This window comes from Hemiscyllium ocellatum, unplaced genomic scaffold (genome assembly GCF_020745735.1).
Source record: "Hemiscyllium ocellatum isolate sHemOce1 unplaced genomic scaffold, sHemOce1.pat.X.cur. scaffold_223_pat_ctg1, whole genome shotgun sequence".
In the NCBI taxonomy this organism is placed as follows: Eukaryota; Metazoa; Chordata; class Chondrichthyes; order Orectolobiformes; family Hemiscylliidae; genus Hemiscyllium; species Hemiscyllium ocellatum.
This window is the reverse complement of record NW_026868018.1, coordinates 836,298-849,458: the sequence shown is the minus strand read 5'-3', so window position 1 is coordinate 849,458 and position 13,161 is coordinate 836,298. Positions and strand designations below refer to the sequence as shown.

Here is a 13,161-nt window from a genome sequence, read left to right as displayed (position 1 = left end):
CACTAATTCACAGTATCTGCTCTTTATTCTCTTCCAGTTCTCAACAAAAGAAATTAACTAGTTCTGCTGGTTCTAAATCCGTGGAAAATATTTGAGAATGTTGTGGTCTTAAAGGTGAAAGGGCTAAGTGATCGTAAGTGATCAGGTTTTTTTGTTCAAAAGAGCTTGATTCAAACATTTCGAACCCATACATTGTCATTCTGCAGTATTTCAAACGTGTAAAACAAGTCGCTTTCTTCATTTATAAAATAAATAAATGCCACTTCCAATTATTCATTAGTCAGCTAATTACCTACGTTTGTTATTAAAAAATTGCAATTCGTCCAAATGTTGTTATGGCCTTTGATCAAATTAAATTTCTAATTAATGTTCATTCGTGAATTTTCGTTTTTTATTATTTTCCATTCATCTATTCATATTGAATGTAAATTTGACATCCTTTGACAATATCGGAGTGTGTTCATTTGAAATATGTCTTTGCATATGTATCACTGACTTTACTTATAGCATATGGTTGCACGGTGGCTCAGTGGTTAGCATTGCGGCCTCACAGCACCAGAGACCTCAGTTTGATTCCATTCTCGGGTGACTGCCTGTGTGGAATTTTCATGTTATCCCCATGTCGACATGACTTTGCTGTGGTTTCCTCCCACTATCCAAAGATGTGTAGGTTCGGTGATCTGGCCATGCTAAATTGCACATTGTGTTCAGGGATGTGTGTAATTAGTCAGCAGGAAATGTAGAGGAATATGATCGGGAAATGTGTTTGGCTGGGTTACTCTTTGGAGGGTCATTTTCTTTTCGACCAAATGGCCTGTTACCACACTGTGCTAACAGGAATTCTACAATCGTTTAGTTGTGTTTCTCTAAGCAATTCTAACATTTTGTCAAAATTTGACGTCAGTTAATATGTTTAATACTTGATTACCAATGTGTTCCTAAATCTTTTAAAATATCTCAATGTGTTTTGAAATCAATGCTCACACAAAACGCTAAACATGAGGTCACACAAAGGTCCCCATGACCAGCTAATTACTGTTCAGGGGAATAATCAGAGTAATTATCTGATTGTTCCTGAGATCAATCCCCACATGCCACAGTAAGGATCTGTTATTATTCCCTCCAATAAATGCAATAGCTGTCCTCTGGTATTTCAGTTCAGTAATTACACACGATACTGGTTGTTCAGAGCAGTGGTTATTCTTTATTATGAATGGCCAAGGATTTTAATAGAAGAGATGTTCATATGTCCTGATGTGTTGCATGGTCACAAACAGGTTTTCAGTCCAAATATTGCAAAAAGAAAGTGTAAATTTAGTTTTGTTCAACTGCCGAGGCTAACCTTTCCTATTCATGTCCATTACAAATACTTGGAGAAAGTGAGGGAAAGCAGATGCTGGAGATCAGAGACAAGCATGTGGTGCTGGAATAGCACAATATGTCAGGCAGCATCTGAGGAGCAGCAGAAACCACGTTTCAGGCATAAGCCTTCATCGTCTTATTGAATTCTTTGAGGAGGTGACCAAGCATGTGGATGAGGGTAGAGCAGTGGATGTAGTGTACATGGATTTTAGTAAGTCATTTGATAAGGTTCCCCATGGTAGGCTTATGTAGAAAGTCAGGAGGCATGGGATAGAGGGAAATTTGGCCAGTTGGATAGAAAACTGGCTAACTGGTTGAAGTCAGAGAGTGGTAGTAGATGGTAAATATTCAGCCTGGAGCCCAGTTACAAGTGGAGTTCCCAGATCAGTCCTGGGTCCTCTGCTGTTTGTAATTTTTATTAATGACTTGGAAGAGGTAGTCAAAAGGTGAGTCAGTAAATTTGCAGATGATACGAAGATTGTGGAGCTGTGGATAGTGAGGAGGGCTGTTGTCAGCTGCAACAGATATGATGCAGAGCTGGGCTGAGGAGTGGCAGATGGAGTTCAACCCTGTCAAGTGTAAGGTTGTCCATTTTGGAAGAACAAATAAGAATGCGGAATACAGAGTTAACAGTCGGGTTCTTAGTCAGGTGGAGGAACAGAGGGATCTTGGGGTCTATGTACATAGATCTTTGAAAGTTGCCACTCAGGTGGATAGAGCTTGTAAGAAGGCCTATGTTGTATTAGCGTTCATTAGCAGAGGGATTGAATTCAAGAGTCGTGAAGTGATGTTGCAGCTGTACAGGACTTTGGTTAGGCCACATTTGGAGTACTGTGTGCAGTTCTGGTCGCCTCACATTAGGAAAGATGTGGAAGCTTTGGAGAGGGTGCAGAGAAGATTTACCAGGACGTTGCCTGGAATGGAGAATAGGTCGTACGAGGATAGGTTGAGAGTTCTCGGCCTTTTCTCGTTGGAATGGCGAAGGATGAGGGGTGACTTGATAGAGGTTTATAAGATGATCAGAGGAATAGATAGAGTAGACAGTCAGAGACTTTTTCCCCAGGTACAACAGAGTGTTACAAGGGACATAAATTTAAGGTGAAGGGGGGAAGGTATGGGGGGATGTCAGGGATAGGTTCTTCACCCAGAGAGTGGTGGGGGCATGGAATGCGCTGCCTGTGGGAGTGGCAGAGTCAGAATCATTGGTGACCTTTAAGCGGCAATTGGATAGGTACATGGATGGGTGCTTAATCTAGGGGAAATGTTTAGCACAACATCGTGGGCTGAAGGGCCTGTTCTGTGCTGTATTGTTCTATGTTCTATGTTCTATCGTGAATCCCCGGCTCCATGGATGCTGCCTGGTCGGCTCTCTTTTCCACCACCACACTTTCGATATAAAAAAATATTTGTCTGCTTATTTGGAGCAAATACTCTGTTTCCTCGGTAATATAAATTTACTGTGCTTTCTATTCACTCAAGTTCTCATTTTAATAGCTCCACGTTTTCTTCTTAATCCGATACAAATCTCAAAACTCCGGGCACAATAAAAGCGATATGAATTATAAATTAGCGTCTGGACAAGAGAACCAATGAACAGCTACATAGCCCTCTTGAACATCCGAGATATTTGAATGAAAAAGCAATGCCTTCCAAAAAAATCTCTGCACGTCTGTCTCCTTTATCAATTCAATAATCCTGCAAACAGCTTATAATTGCCAGCTGATCTCTCTTAATGAGTATCTAATCAATGTCATTGTAAACCACTGAGCTGAGCTTCTGAATTTCATCTTAAAACACTCCGTCTCACTTACCTCCCAAAAACATCGACCAACCATGTGCCATCTACTCTAGTATCACCTTTTCTGACCTGATGTCCAATGGAGCCTGTCATATTCCTATTATAAACATCTCAGCTGTATACAGAACAGAAAAAGGCTCTGGTGATCCATCTGTGAGAAAGAAAACTACCACCGAACTATCCTGATCTACTTTCCAGTACTTGTGGAAAAGTCTCATCTATCATGGCATCGCAAGTGCACACTAAATACATCTCAAATGTTTTCGGGATTTCTGTGTCTCCCACCCTTACAGACAGTGAGGTTTAGTGCAACTGTTGCTCTATGATGACATCACCCACAGGAACACAGAGCAGCTGGGTCTGTGTAAACCAGAGATCGCCCATACATTGGGAAGGATGTCAGGGTCCCTGAGAGGGGGTACAGGAGATTTACCAGGATGGTACAAGGAATGGGGGATTTTAGTTGCAGGGACATGGGTGTTAATGGTACAGGTCAAGAATATCCATCTACAATAGATGGACTCTCCTTTCTAACCTCTCCCCTTGCCTGGGCTGTGGTAACCTTCAGGTTAAACACACCACCAGCCATCTCTCCCTAATGAGAGAGCAGCCCTATGGTCTGGGAGGACAATGCTGCCTTTCCCTTTTACACAGTGATGCCACTGTACCCCGGGGATGGGGAGAGGGAATGCTGAAGGTGGGGGATGGGACACCACTCAGGCACAGTGCTTTGTCCTGGAGGATGTTCACTTTCTTTAATATTGTTGGGGGCTGCACTGATGCAGGCAAGTGGAGAATGTTCCAACACAATCCTGATGTGTACCTTATAGAGAGCAAACAGACATTGGGGAATCAGGGGTTTGGGGAAACAGATTGTTCTCCTTGTAGCAGAGGAAATTGTGGGTGCCCTGTGACAGAGGGGTTTACAGAAATTATACATTAGAATAATCAACCTTACACTCATCAGCTCATCATAAACTGTTGACAAGACATATATGAAAGACTTGGAGGGAGATCTATTGACAGGATGGTTTGATTCAAAGGAGAACTTTTATGCATCAAATAGGAATGAGCTGGAACACAATACTCACAACTAAATGCAAATATCCAGGTCCTGATGAATTGAGTAATTCTGTCAGAGTGTGGTGTTACAAATACTGAGGTTACCATCTGAATGCCCAAAGGTATTACAAGTTTATAAAACCGTCACTGTCAGATCAGGTTAGAAACTCTCATCATCCCCTCCTCCTGGCCCAGGATGACTGGACACATTACCCCTTGTGGAGGTCAGCTGTCATTCAGGGGAAATCTACGTGGGTTTCTATTAGTTTCCATTTTGGGACTTCATGTGACTAAACAGGGCAGATCTTTGACACATGGGAGAGAATGTTCCAAGTTTTAGTGAGATGTGGAGAGCAGGTTTTGCTGCTGCTTCTTCCCTTCTGTGCTGCCGCTGTGCCTCAGCAATAAGACATGGCGGGGTGGGAGGGGGGGGGGGTGAAAGGCTCATGCAGCTTCAGGGGCAAGTAGTCACCATTCTGACCAGATAGGCAGCAAGCTCCTCCCAGTCATTCCATAGAGTATCCCTTAAAAGACAGTAACTCTGCATGCTTCCCACTGCCCAGTGTTCCCAGGAAATGTTTAGAAGAATGATGGGGAAAATCTCCTAGGAAAGGCATAACAGTAAAGTTCCAAAAGGATTATAAATAGTTTACAGAGAGGGATCCATTGGAGAAGTGGGCAACAAGTTGGCAAATGGAGTATCACTTGGGAAAATGTGAAGTTGTTCATTTTGGAGGAGATAATAAAAGAACAGAGGACTATTTAATTGGTGGAAACTGTAGAAAGCTGCTCCACAAAGGGAGCAAGAGGTAAATGTGCAGGAAACAAAGCAAGCTAGCACAAAGTTACACCAGGTCATCAGGAAGGGGAATGGAATATTGCTCCTGATTTCAAGGGATTTGCAGTATAAGAGTTTGAAGTATATACCTGAGAACAACTTTATACAGTGCAAGTGAGACCACATCTGGGGTAATGAGAGAAGTTCTGGTCCCTTTATTTAAGGTATTACATCACTTCATCGGAGGCATTCAGAGAAGATTGACTGGGATGATCCTTGCTTTGAAGGGATTCTCTTTTAAGAAAAGGCTGAAGAAGTCCGGACTCTACTCACTCGATTTGGGAAGAATGAGAAGTGAACTCTTTCAAACATATCGGCTTCCTCAGGGGTTTGACAAGGTAAAGACTGACAGGATGTGTCCCAGCATGAGGGCACCTAGAACCAGGCTCTGGGTCAGTCGCAGAATCAAGGGTTCTGTTTTAGTTTTGTCAACTTTAATGCAACACCAACACGGGTAAGGGGTTTCAGTAGCAATGGAGCTGGGGCGAGGGGGAGACAAGCAACATTTTACAGATTGGAATTCCTGGTGCTGGTGATTGTGTAGATGTCTGATCAGAAGGTCACCTTGGCGTCAGAATAGGAGAGCAATATTGTGAAGAGTGTAGTTCTGCCTCAGTTCCCAGTGAGAGAGAGGGGCTCAGCAGTAAGGGAAAGGAATTTGTAACAGCAACTGAAGGCAATGGGTTTAACCATTGCAATGTTTCATTGGAGGAAATTGCAGCTAATCGAGTAGTGGGAGCATGGTTAGCAGTTTGATAACAGAATAACAGTGGAGTAATGGAGAGGGATGATGGGGAGGTAGAGCTGGACATTGTCAGTGTACATGTGAAACCTAACAGTGCTTTTGGACGATGTCACTTCCTGGCAGTATGTAGGTGAGAAACTGGAGGGATCAAGGATAGATGCTTGAGGGACACCGAATACAAGGACTTCAGAAAGGAAAGGGAGAGTGGAGATGGAGAAGGATTTTCCAACAACCTTGAAGTAAAATATGAGTTGGTAGCAGAATGTGTGAGCAGGAAATAACCAGAAAAGACAGACAGAACAAGGAACAATATCTGTGAATCGGTGAGGGGGAGTGATGATGATGATGATGATGAGGAGGAGCCTGACTCTACATTCTATTTCTCCATTCGTGAGATCACCCAACCCCACCCTAGTCTCAGCTCATTTACTGAAATACTTGCTCCATCCCTGTGTTATCTCCAGACTTCATTATCCAAACACACTCCTGGCCAGCCTCCCACATTCAACTTACATATAATCTCAAGAATATCTAAAACTCTATTGCCCAAGTGCTCACTTGTTCTATAAGTTGTTGATCCAACAAAAGGCTCCCGTTTACAAGCAACTTAAAATTCTCTCCCTTGATGTAATTCCTGGCTGTGAACATCCCTGTCTCCCTGCACCACACAACCTGTGAGACCTCAACAACTCATTTTCTGTCAGACTCCCAACGATGTCTTTATTCATTGCTTCACCAGATTGGCTGTTTCTACTGTTGCCAAGGCAACACGGTCTGGAATTCCTATCCTAATCCTTTCATATCTGTTTTTCTCCTTTAAGGTATCCCCGAAAACCTGCTTATTTGGCAATTCTTTTGATCACCTGACCTAATATACCCATCTGTTGCCTAATGTCAGAAATTATCAATAGTATTTGTGAAATTATAAAAATGATAAAAATACAAACAGTTATTGATTTGCACATACATTGTCAACTTTTCTCTGTCGCTGAGTGAATAATCTGTAATGTCTCTTACCCAACCACATTGTAGGAGCACCTTCACCACACAAACTGCAGCTGTACAAGAAAGTCAAACATCACCCTCTCCCCAGGCAATGGGGCTTTGGTATTAATCACTGGGATCTGTGGAAGGAGAAACACAGTTGATATTTCAGGGAGTGCTAAATGTATTACAGGGAATGAAAATGTTGCAGAATTTGATGCTCAGAAATGGAAGGAAAATGCCCTCTTTTGTTGTAAAAAGGAATTATTCACTGGCAAAGTGATTGTGGAAAATTCAGTCCGTTTAGAGAGCAGCACGTTGTCAGGGGTTGGGCAGCAGAGGAAAATTAACTTACAAAAGGTCTGTGAAAGTAACAGTAAAACACTGAACAACCCAAACACCCTGTTTCCCAACACTTTAACTCCCCTTCCCGCTCCACCAAGGACATGCAGGTCCTGGGCCACCTCCACCGCCAAATCCCTGGCATCTTGATGCCTGGAGGAAGACCACCTCATCTTCTGTGTTCGGATCCTCCAACCACATGGGATCAGTGTGGATTTCACCAGTTTCCTCATTTCCACTCCCTCCACCTTATCCCAGATCCAGCCTTCCAACTCTACACCACATTCTTGTCCATCTTCCTTCCCACCGATTGGCTGCTGCTGACCTGCTGTGCTTTTCCAGCATCACACTCTGACATCGAAAATACCCTGACTCTGACACTCTAAACCCTGCCCTATTACTCCCTGCCAGGCAAAGCTGTGCATGTGTCCCCCTGCAGCTTGCCCCTCACAAAGTTGGCTGCCACACTCATGTCCCATGAACCACTGCCCCCAATAAAGATGGTGGCGCTCACTCGCAACATTCACCATTTGAAGCATTTTCCAGTTTGCCACAAACACGGTCCTGGGATTTTCAGATTGGTGTTTTCCGATGTGCACTAAGTTCTGTAAAACGTCTCAGCCCGTTCCATTAAAATGTCCTTCCCTTCCTGGTCAATATGTCTTTCCTTAACCGTGCCCTGCACCTTCACACATTTCCAATGCCTTGGTCACAACACACACTGTGCTGCCAGTGAAGCTGATCACGTGGTTGCTTATAGCCACGCCCCTCATTCACTCCGATTGGTTGGAGGACCGACAGGCACTGCCTGGTCTTCCAGTCCCAGCCCCATCTCCTCATAAGAGGTATAAGAGTGAGGGTTCATTCCTGTTTCTCCTGATGTCAGACATTAACAACAACTACCTGCATTTTATGGAGCCTTTCACACTGACAATTCTCCAAAAATGTTTCACGAATGCTGGAAACATTGATTAAAGAGAACAACTTTAAGATACATATTAAAGGAGGACAGGGGGGGTTAGGAAAGATATGCAAGAGGTTTTTTTTAGATTAGATTACTTACAGTGTGGAAACAGGCCCTTTGGTCCAACAAGCCCACACCAACCCTCTAAGAGCAACCCACCCAGACCCAATCCCCTACATCCAACACTACGGGCAATTTAGCATGGCCAATTCACCAAATCTGCACACTTTTGGACTGTGGGAGGAAACCGGAGCACCCGGATGAAACCCACACAGACATGGGGAGAATGTGCAAACTCCACACAGACAGTTGCCTGAAGTGGGAATTGAACGCGGGTCTCTGGTGCTGTGATGCAACAGTGCTAACCACTGTGCTACCCATCTGCAGCTCCAATCGTGGAGTGATGCACGTGGGGAACAACTTACAATGGAGACAGTTAGTGGTTAACCACAGCTTAACAACCCCACGTCCTAGCCCCCTACCCCACACACTAGGCCTTGTTCTCACAACCTCTCATTACACACTACCTATGGTTAGCCACTAATAGTCTCCATTAACAGCTAATCACCCTCCCCCAGCCAGATCGTTATCTACTCCTTTATCCAACCGTTCTTCTCGCTCTATCCCTACCTATCCTTTACTCCTTACATCCTCCCCTAAACCCTACCTTCTGCATATAAACCAACATTTGTTCTCACAGTAACATCAGCTGTGAGGCAGGGACACCGGATCTGAAACGTTAACTCTGATTTCTCGTCACAGATGCTGCCAGACCTGCTGAGCTTCTCCAGACCCTCCTGGTTGTTGTTTCTGATTTACAGCATCCACAGTTCTTTTGGTTTTAATTTACCGGAGTTTGTAATTCAGGTCCAACAGCCTCTGTCCCAGTCCCTGCTGTCTCTCCCACCCCCACCCAGTGACACTGCACCTGCACAGCTCATGGACAGGTGTCGTCTTGCTGGCCACACCCCTCATTCACTCCCATTGGCTGCAGGACCACACAGACTATCCTCCCATTGGTCTGGAGCTGCCGTCAATCAAGCCATCCCCCATTGTGAGGCGAGTGGTGGGCTCCTCGCTCTCTCTGCCTTGGGATGAGCTTCATCATTCATAGTGAATGGGACAGTATCACAGAGCACAGGGGCTGGGGGCTATTCAGCCCATTGAGGCTGTGTGCTCTCCCTCTGGGGATGCTGCAAATCCGTCCCAACTCCCCTCGCATTTACCCACAGCCTCCCAATCTTTCCATAAAAAGTAAAATTGCAAATCTGTTTGAGAACACCTGCTGAATCTGTGTCCACCCGCTGTTCAGACTGTTCCAGATGCTCAGAATGTACTCAGTAAAATATAGGTCACATATTCACATTATTTTCCATTTAACTTCAAGTAGTTACTCATATTGTGACATTGTTAACAAATCCCCTCTCTGCAAATTGAAATATCCTAGAAACAAATCTCCCCTTTGTCGAAATCACTGCTTAACCTCTCAGATCCAAGAATTATCTGTGCTGAGATGTACAGCTCAGAAACAATGGACCAATTCGCCCATGCCAACTAGGAATCCTAAACTAACGGAGTCCCACTTGCCGGATATTGGTCTGAATTCCTCAAAACCCTTCCTAATCACTTACCCAATTGGATGCCTTTTAAATGTTGTAATTGTATCAGTCTCCACTACTTCATCTGGCAGCTCATTCCATCCACACACCACACTCAGCTTGAAAACGTTGCCCCTTAGATCCCTTTTAAATCTTTGCCCTCTCAACTTAAACCCACGTGGTCTTTTTTTGGACTCACCTAACCTGGGGGAAAAAAAACCCAGCTGTTCACCATATCAACGCCCCTCATGAATTTATAAATCTCCCAAACGTCACCTCTCATTCTTTGATTCTCAAGAGAATTTCACCCCAGCCTATTTAGCCTCTGTGTTGCCCAAATCCTCCGACTGTAGCAAATCTTTGTAAATCTTGTCTGAACCATTTCAAGTTTCACAACATCCTTCTCAGAACAGGAACATTCTAACTGAAAACGGAATCCTGAAATGGCTTTATCATAGAACAAGGAACATAGAAAAATACAGCGCAATACAGGCCCTTTGACCCTCGATGTTGCGCCGACCCAAGCCCACCTAACCTACACGAGCCCACTATCCTCCATTTGCCTATCCAATGCCCATTTAAATGCCCATAAAAAGGAGAGTCCACCACTGCTACTGGCAGGGCATTCCATGAACTCACGACTCGCTGAGTAAAGAATCTACCCCTAACATCAGTCCTATACATACCTCCCCTTAATTTAAAGCTATGCCCCTCGTAATAGCTGACTCCATACATGGAAAAAGGTTCTCATTGTCAAGTGTCCTATCCAGCCACAATATAACGTCCCAGCTTCTGTATTCAATGCATTGACCAATAGATATAAGCATACCAAACACCACCTTCACTACCTGCCGACCTGCGACTCTACATTCAAGGAACAATGTACCTCTTTTTTCAGCAACACTCCCCAGGAACTTACCATTAAATACATTAAGTCCTGTCCTGATTTGCCTTACCAAAGTGCAGCAGCTCACATTTGTCTAAATTGAACTCCATCTGCCATTCCTCACTCGAATGGCCCATCTGATCAAGATCCTGTTGTATTCTAAACTAACCTTCTTCACTGTCCACTACACCTACAATTTTGTATTTCTGTAAACCTACCTCATATATTCACATCCAAGTCATTTATTTAAGGACCCAATATCCATTCCTGCAGCACACTGCTTTTCAGAGACTTCCAGTCCACAAAGCAACCCTTCATCACCACCCACTGTCTCCTACCTTCAAGCCTGTTTTGTATCCAAATAGATAGTTCTCCCTGCATTCATGTTATCTAACCTTGCTAACTCTGTGGAACCTTGTTCAATGCCCATATAGACAATGTTCACAGTCTGTCTTCATCAATCTGCCTAGCACTTCTTCAAAAAAAACCTCAATCAGGTTAGAGTGACAATTTCCCATACACAAAGCTATGCTGACTCTCTAATCATTCTTGTCTTTCCAAATACATGTAAATCCTATCCCTCAGAATCCCTTCCAACAACTTGCCTGCCTCTGCCTTCAGGCACACTGTTCTCGTGTTCCTTGGCATTTTGTTACCACCTTTTTATAAAAAAAATGGCACCCGTCTTCCAGCACCTCACCTGTCACGAACGATAATACCAATATGTCAGGGAGGGGCCCAGCAATCACTTCCCGAGCTTCCCACAAATTTCTGGAATACACCTGATCAGGTCCCAAGGCTTTATCCACCTTGATGCAATTTAAGACATCCTGAAACTCCTCCTCTGTAACAGAGGCTTTTCAAGTTATCACTATTCATTTATCCAAACTCTCTAGCTTCCACATCCGTCTCCAGTGAAAAAAAGACATGGAATATTAGAGGTGCGAGGTAGGAGCGAAGGACTTCTGGGAAGGTGAGTCTAACTCAGTAGCTGATAGAGTAGCTCAGACTGAGCTGTCTCAGTCCTCAAGGACATAACTGTTCAAATGGGGTTTGCAGCAGGTGGTGAGGGAACCAGCAAGAGGGAAAAAGATACTACACCTTATCGTTATGAATCTACCAGCTGCAAATGCATCTGTCCATGACAGTATCGGTAAGAGCGACCATCCACAGTCCTTTTGGAGACAAAGCCACGCCATAAAGTTGAGAAAACCCTCCGTTGTGTTGAGTGGTACTATCACTGTGCTAAACGGGACACATGTAGGAACTCAAACTGGATATCTCTGAGGCACTGTGGGATAACAGCAGCAGCAGAACTGTACTCCAGCACAATCTGTAATCTCATGGGTTTGTACATCCCGCACTCACCCATCACAATGGACAGGAAAGGAGGGCATGCCATGAGCAGCACCAGGCATACCTAAAAATGAAGTGCAACCTGGTGAAGCTACCAAACAGGACCATCTGCATTTCAAAAGCATCAGCGGCAAGCAACAGAGCTAAGTGATCCCACAATCAATGGAGTGGATCAGGGCTCTGCAGTTCTGCCACACCCAGTTGTGAATGGTAATGGACAGTTAAACAACTCGTTGCAGGAAGCATTACAGATATCCCCACCCTTACTGACGGACAATTGCATTTGCAGCAATTTTCAGCCAGATGCAAAGTGGGATGATCCATCTCAGCCTTCTCCAGTGGTTCCTAACATCACAGATGTGAGCTTTAAGCCAGTTCAATTTAGTTTGAATAATATCAACAAGATCGTTTAGTAGTGTAAAGGCTCTGGGTCCTGCTAACATTCTGGCAATAATACTGATAGCTTGTGCTCCATAACTTGCCACCCACCAAGCCACGTACCGCTCCAGCACTGGCATCTACTGACAATGTGGAACATTGCCTAGGCATGTTCAACACAAAAACACAGGGCAAATCCAACCCAGGAAATTTTCCTCTGTCAGTCCACACTCGATCAGCAGTAAAGTGATGGAAGTAGTCATTAGCAGGACGACCAAGCAGCAGCTGCTCAGTAACAGCCAGCTGAGTGACACACATTTTAGGCTCCACCATGGCCACAGCTCCCGATTGTGTTACCGCCCTGATTCACAACCTGACAACCAGCTGAATCCTAGAGGTGAGGTGAGAGTGACAGCCCAGTCCCACTTCAACACCACTATTTCTAGCTGATTCCACCCTTATCTCAGCTCATATACTGAATCTCTCATCCATGGTGTGTTATCTCCAGACTGAATTATCCAAACACACTCCTAGCCAGCCTCCCAAATTCAACCTCCTGTAATCTCAAGAAAAATTGAAAACTATCGCCTATGTGCTCACTTCTCCACAAACATGTTGATCCATCAAAAGGCTCCTATTCATAAGCAACAATTTAGAAAACTCACTCTTCATATAATTCCTGGCTGTGATCAACCCTAGCTCCCTGCACCACACATCCTTTGAGATCTCGACAACCCATTTTCTTCGAGACTCCCACTGATTTGTTAATTCATTACTTCAACATGTGTGGCTGACTCGACAGTTGCTAAGCAACATGGTCTGAAATTTGCAGTCAAAACCTCACAGGT

General features: G+C 44.2%; 1 long non-coding RNA gene across 1 annotated transcript in view; it reads left to right on the top strand.

Moving 5' to 3' along the window:
• Positions 1-257, top strand: part of LOC132811604 (uncharacterized) — a 56,634-nt gene extending 56,377 nt beyond the window's left edge. The window contains exon 6 of the long non-coding RNA XR_009643303.1: positions 38-257. This is a non-coding gene — a long non-coding RNA (uncharacterized LOC132811604). The remainder of the gene's footprint in view (positions 1-37) is intronic.
• Positions 258-13,161: the final 12,904 nt, after the last annotated feature.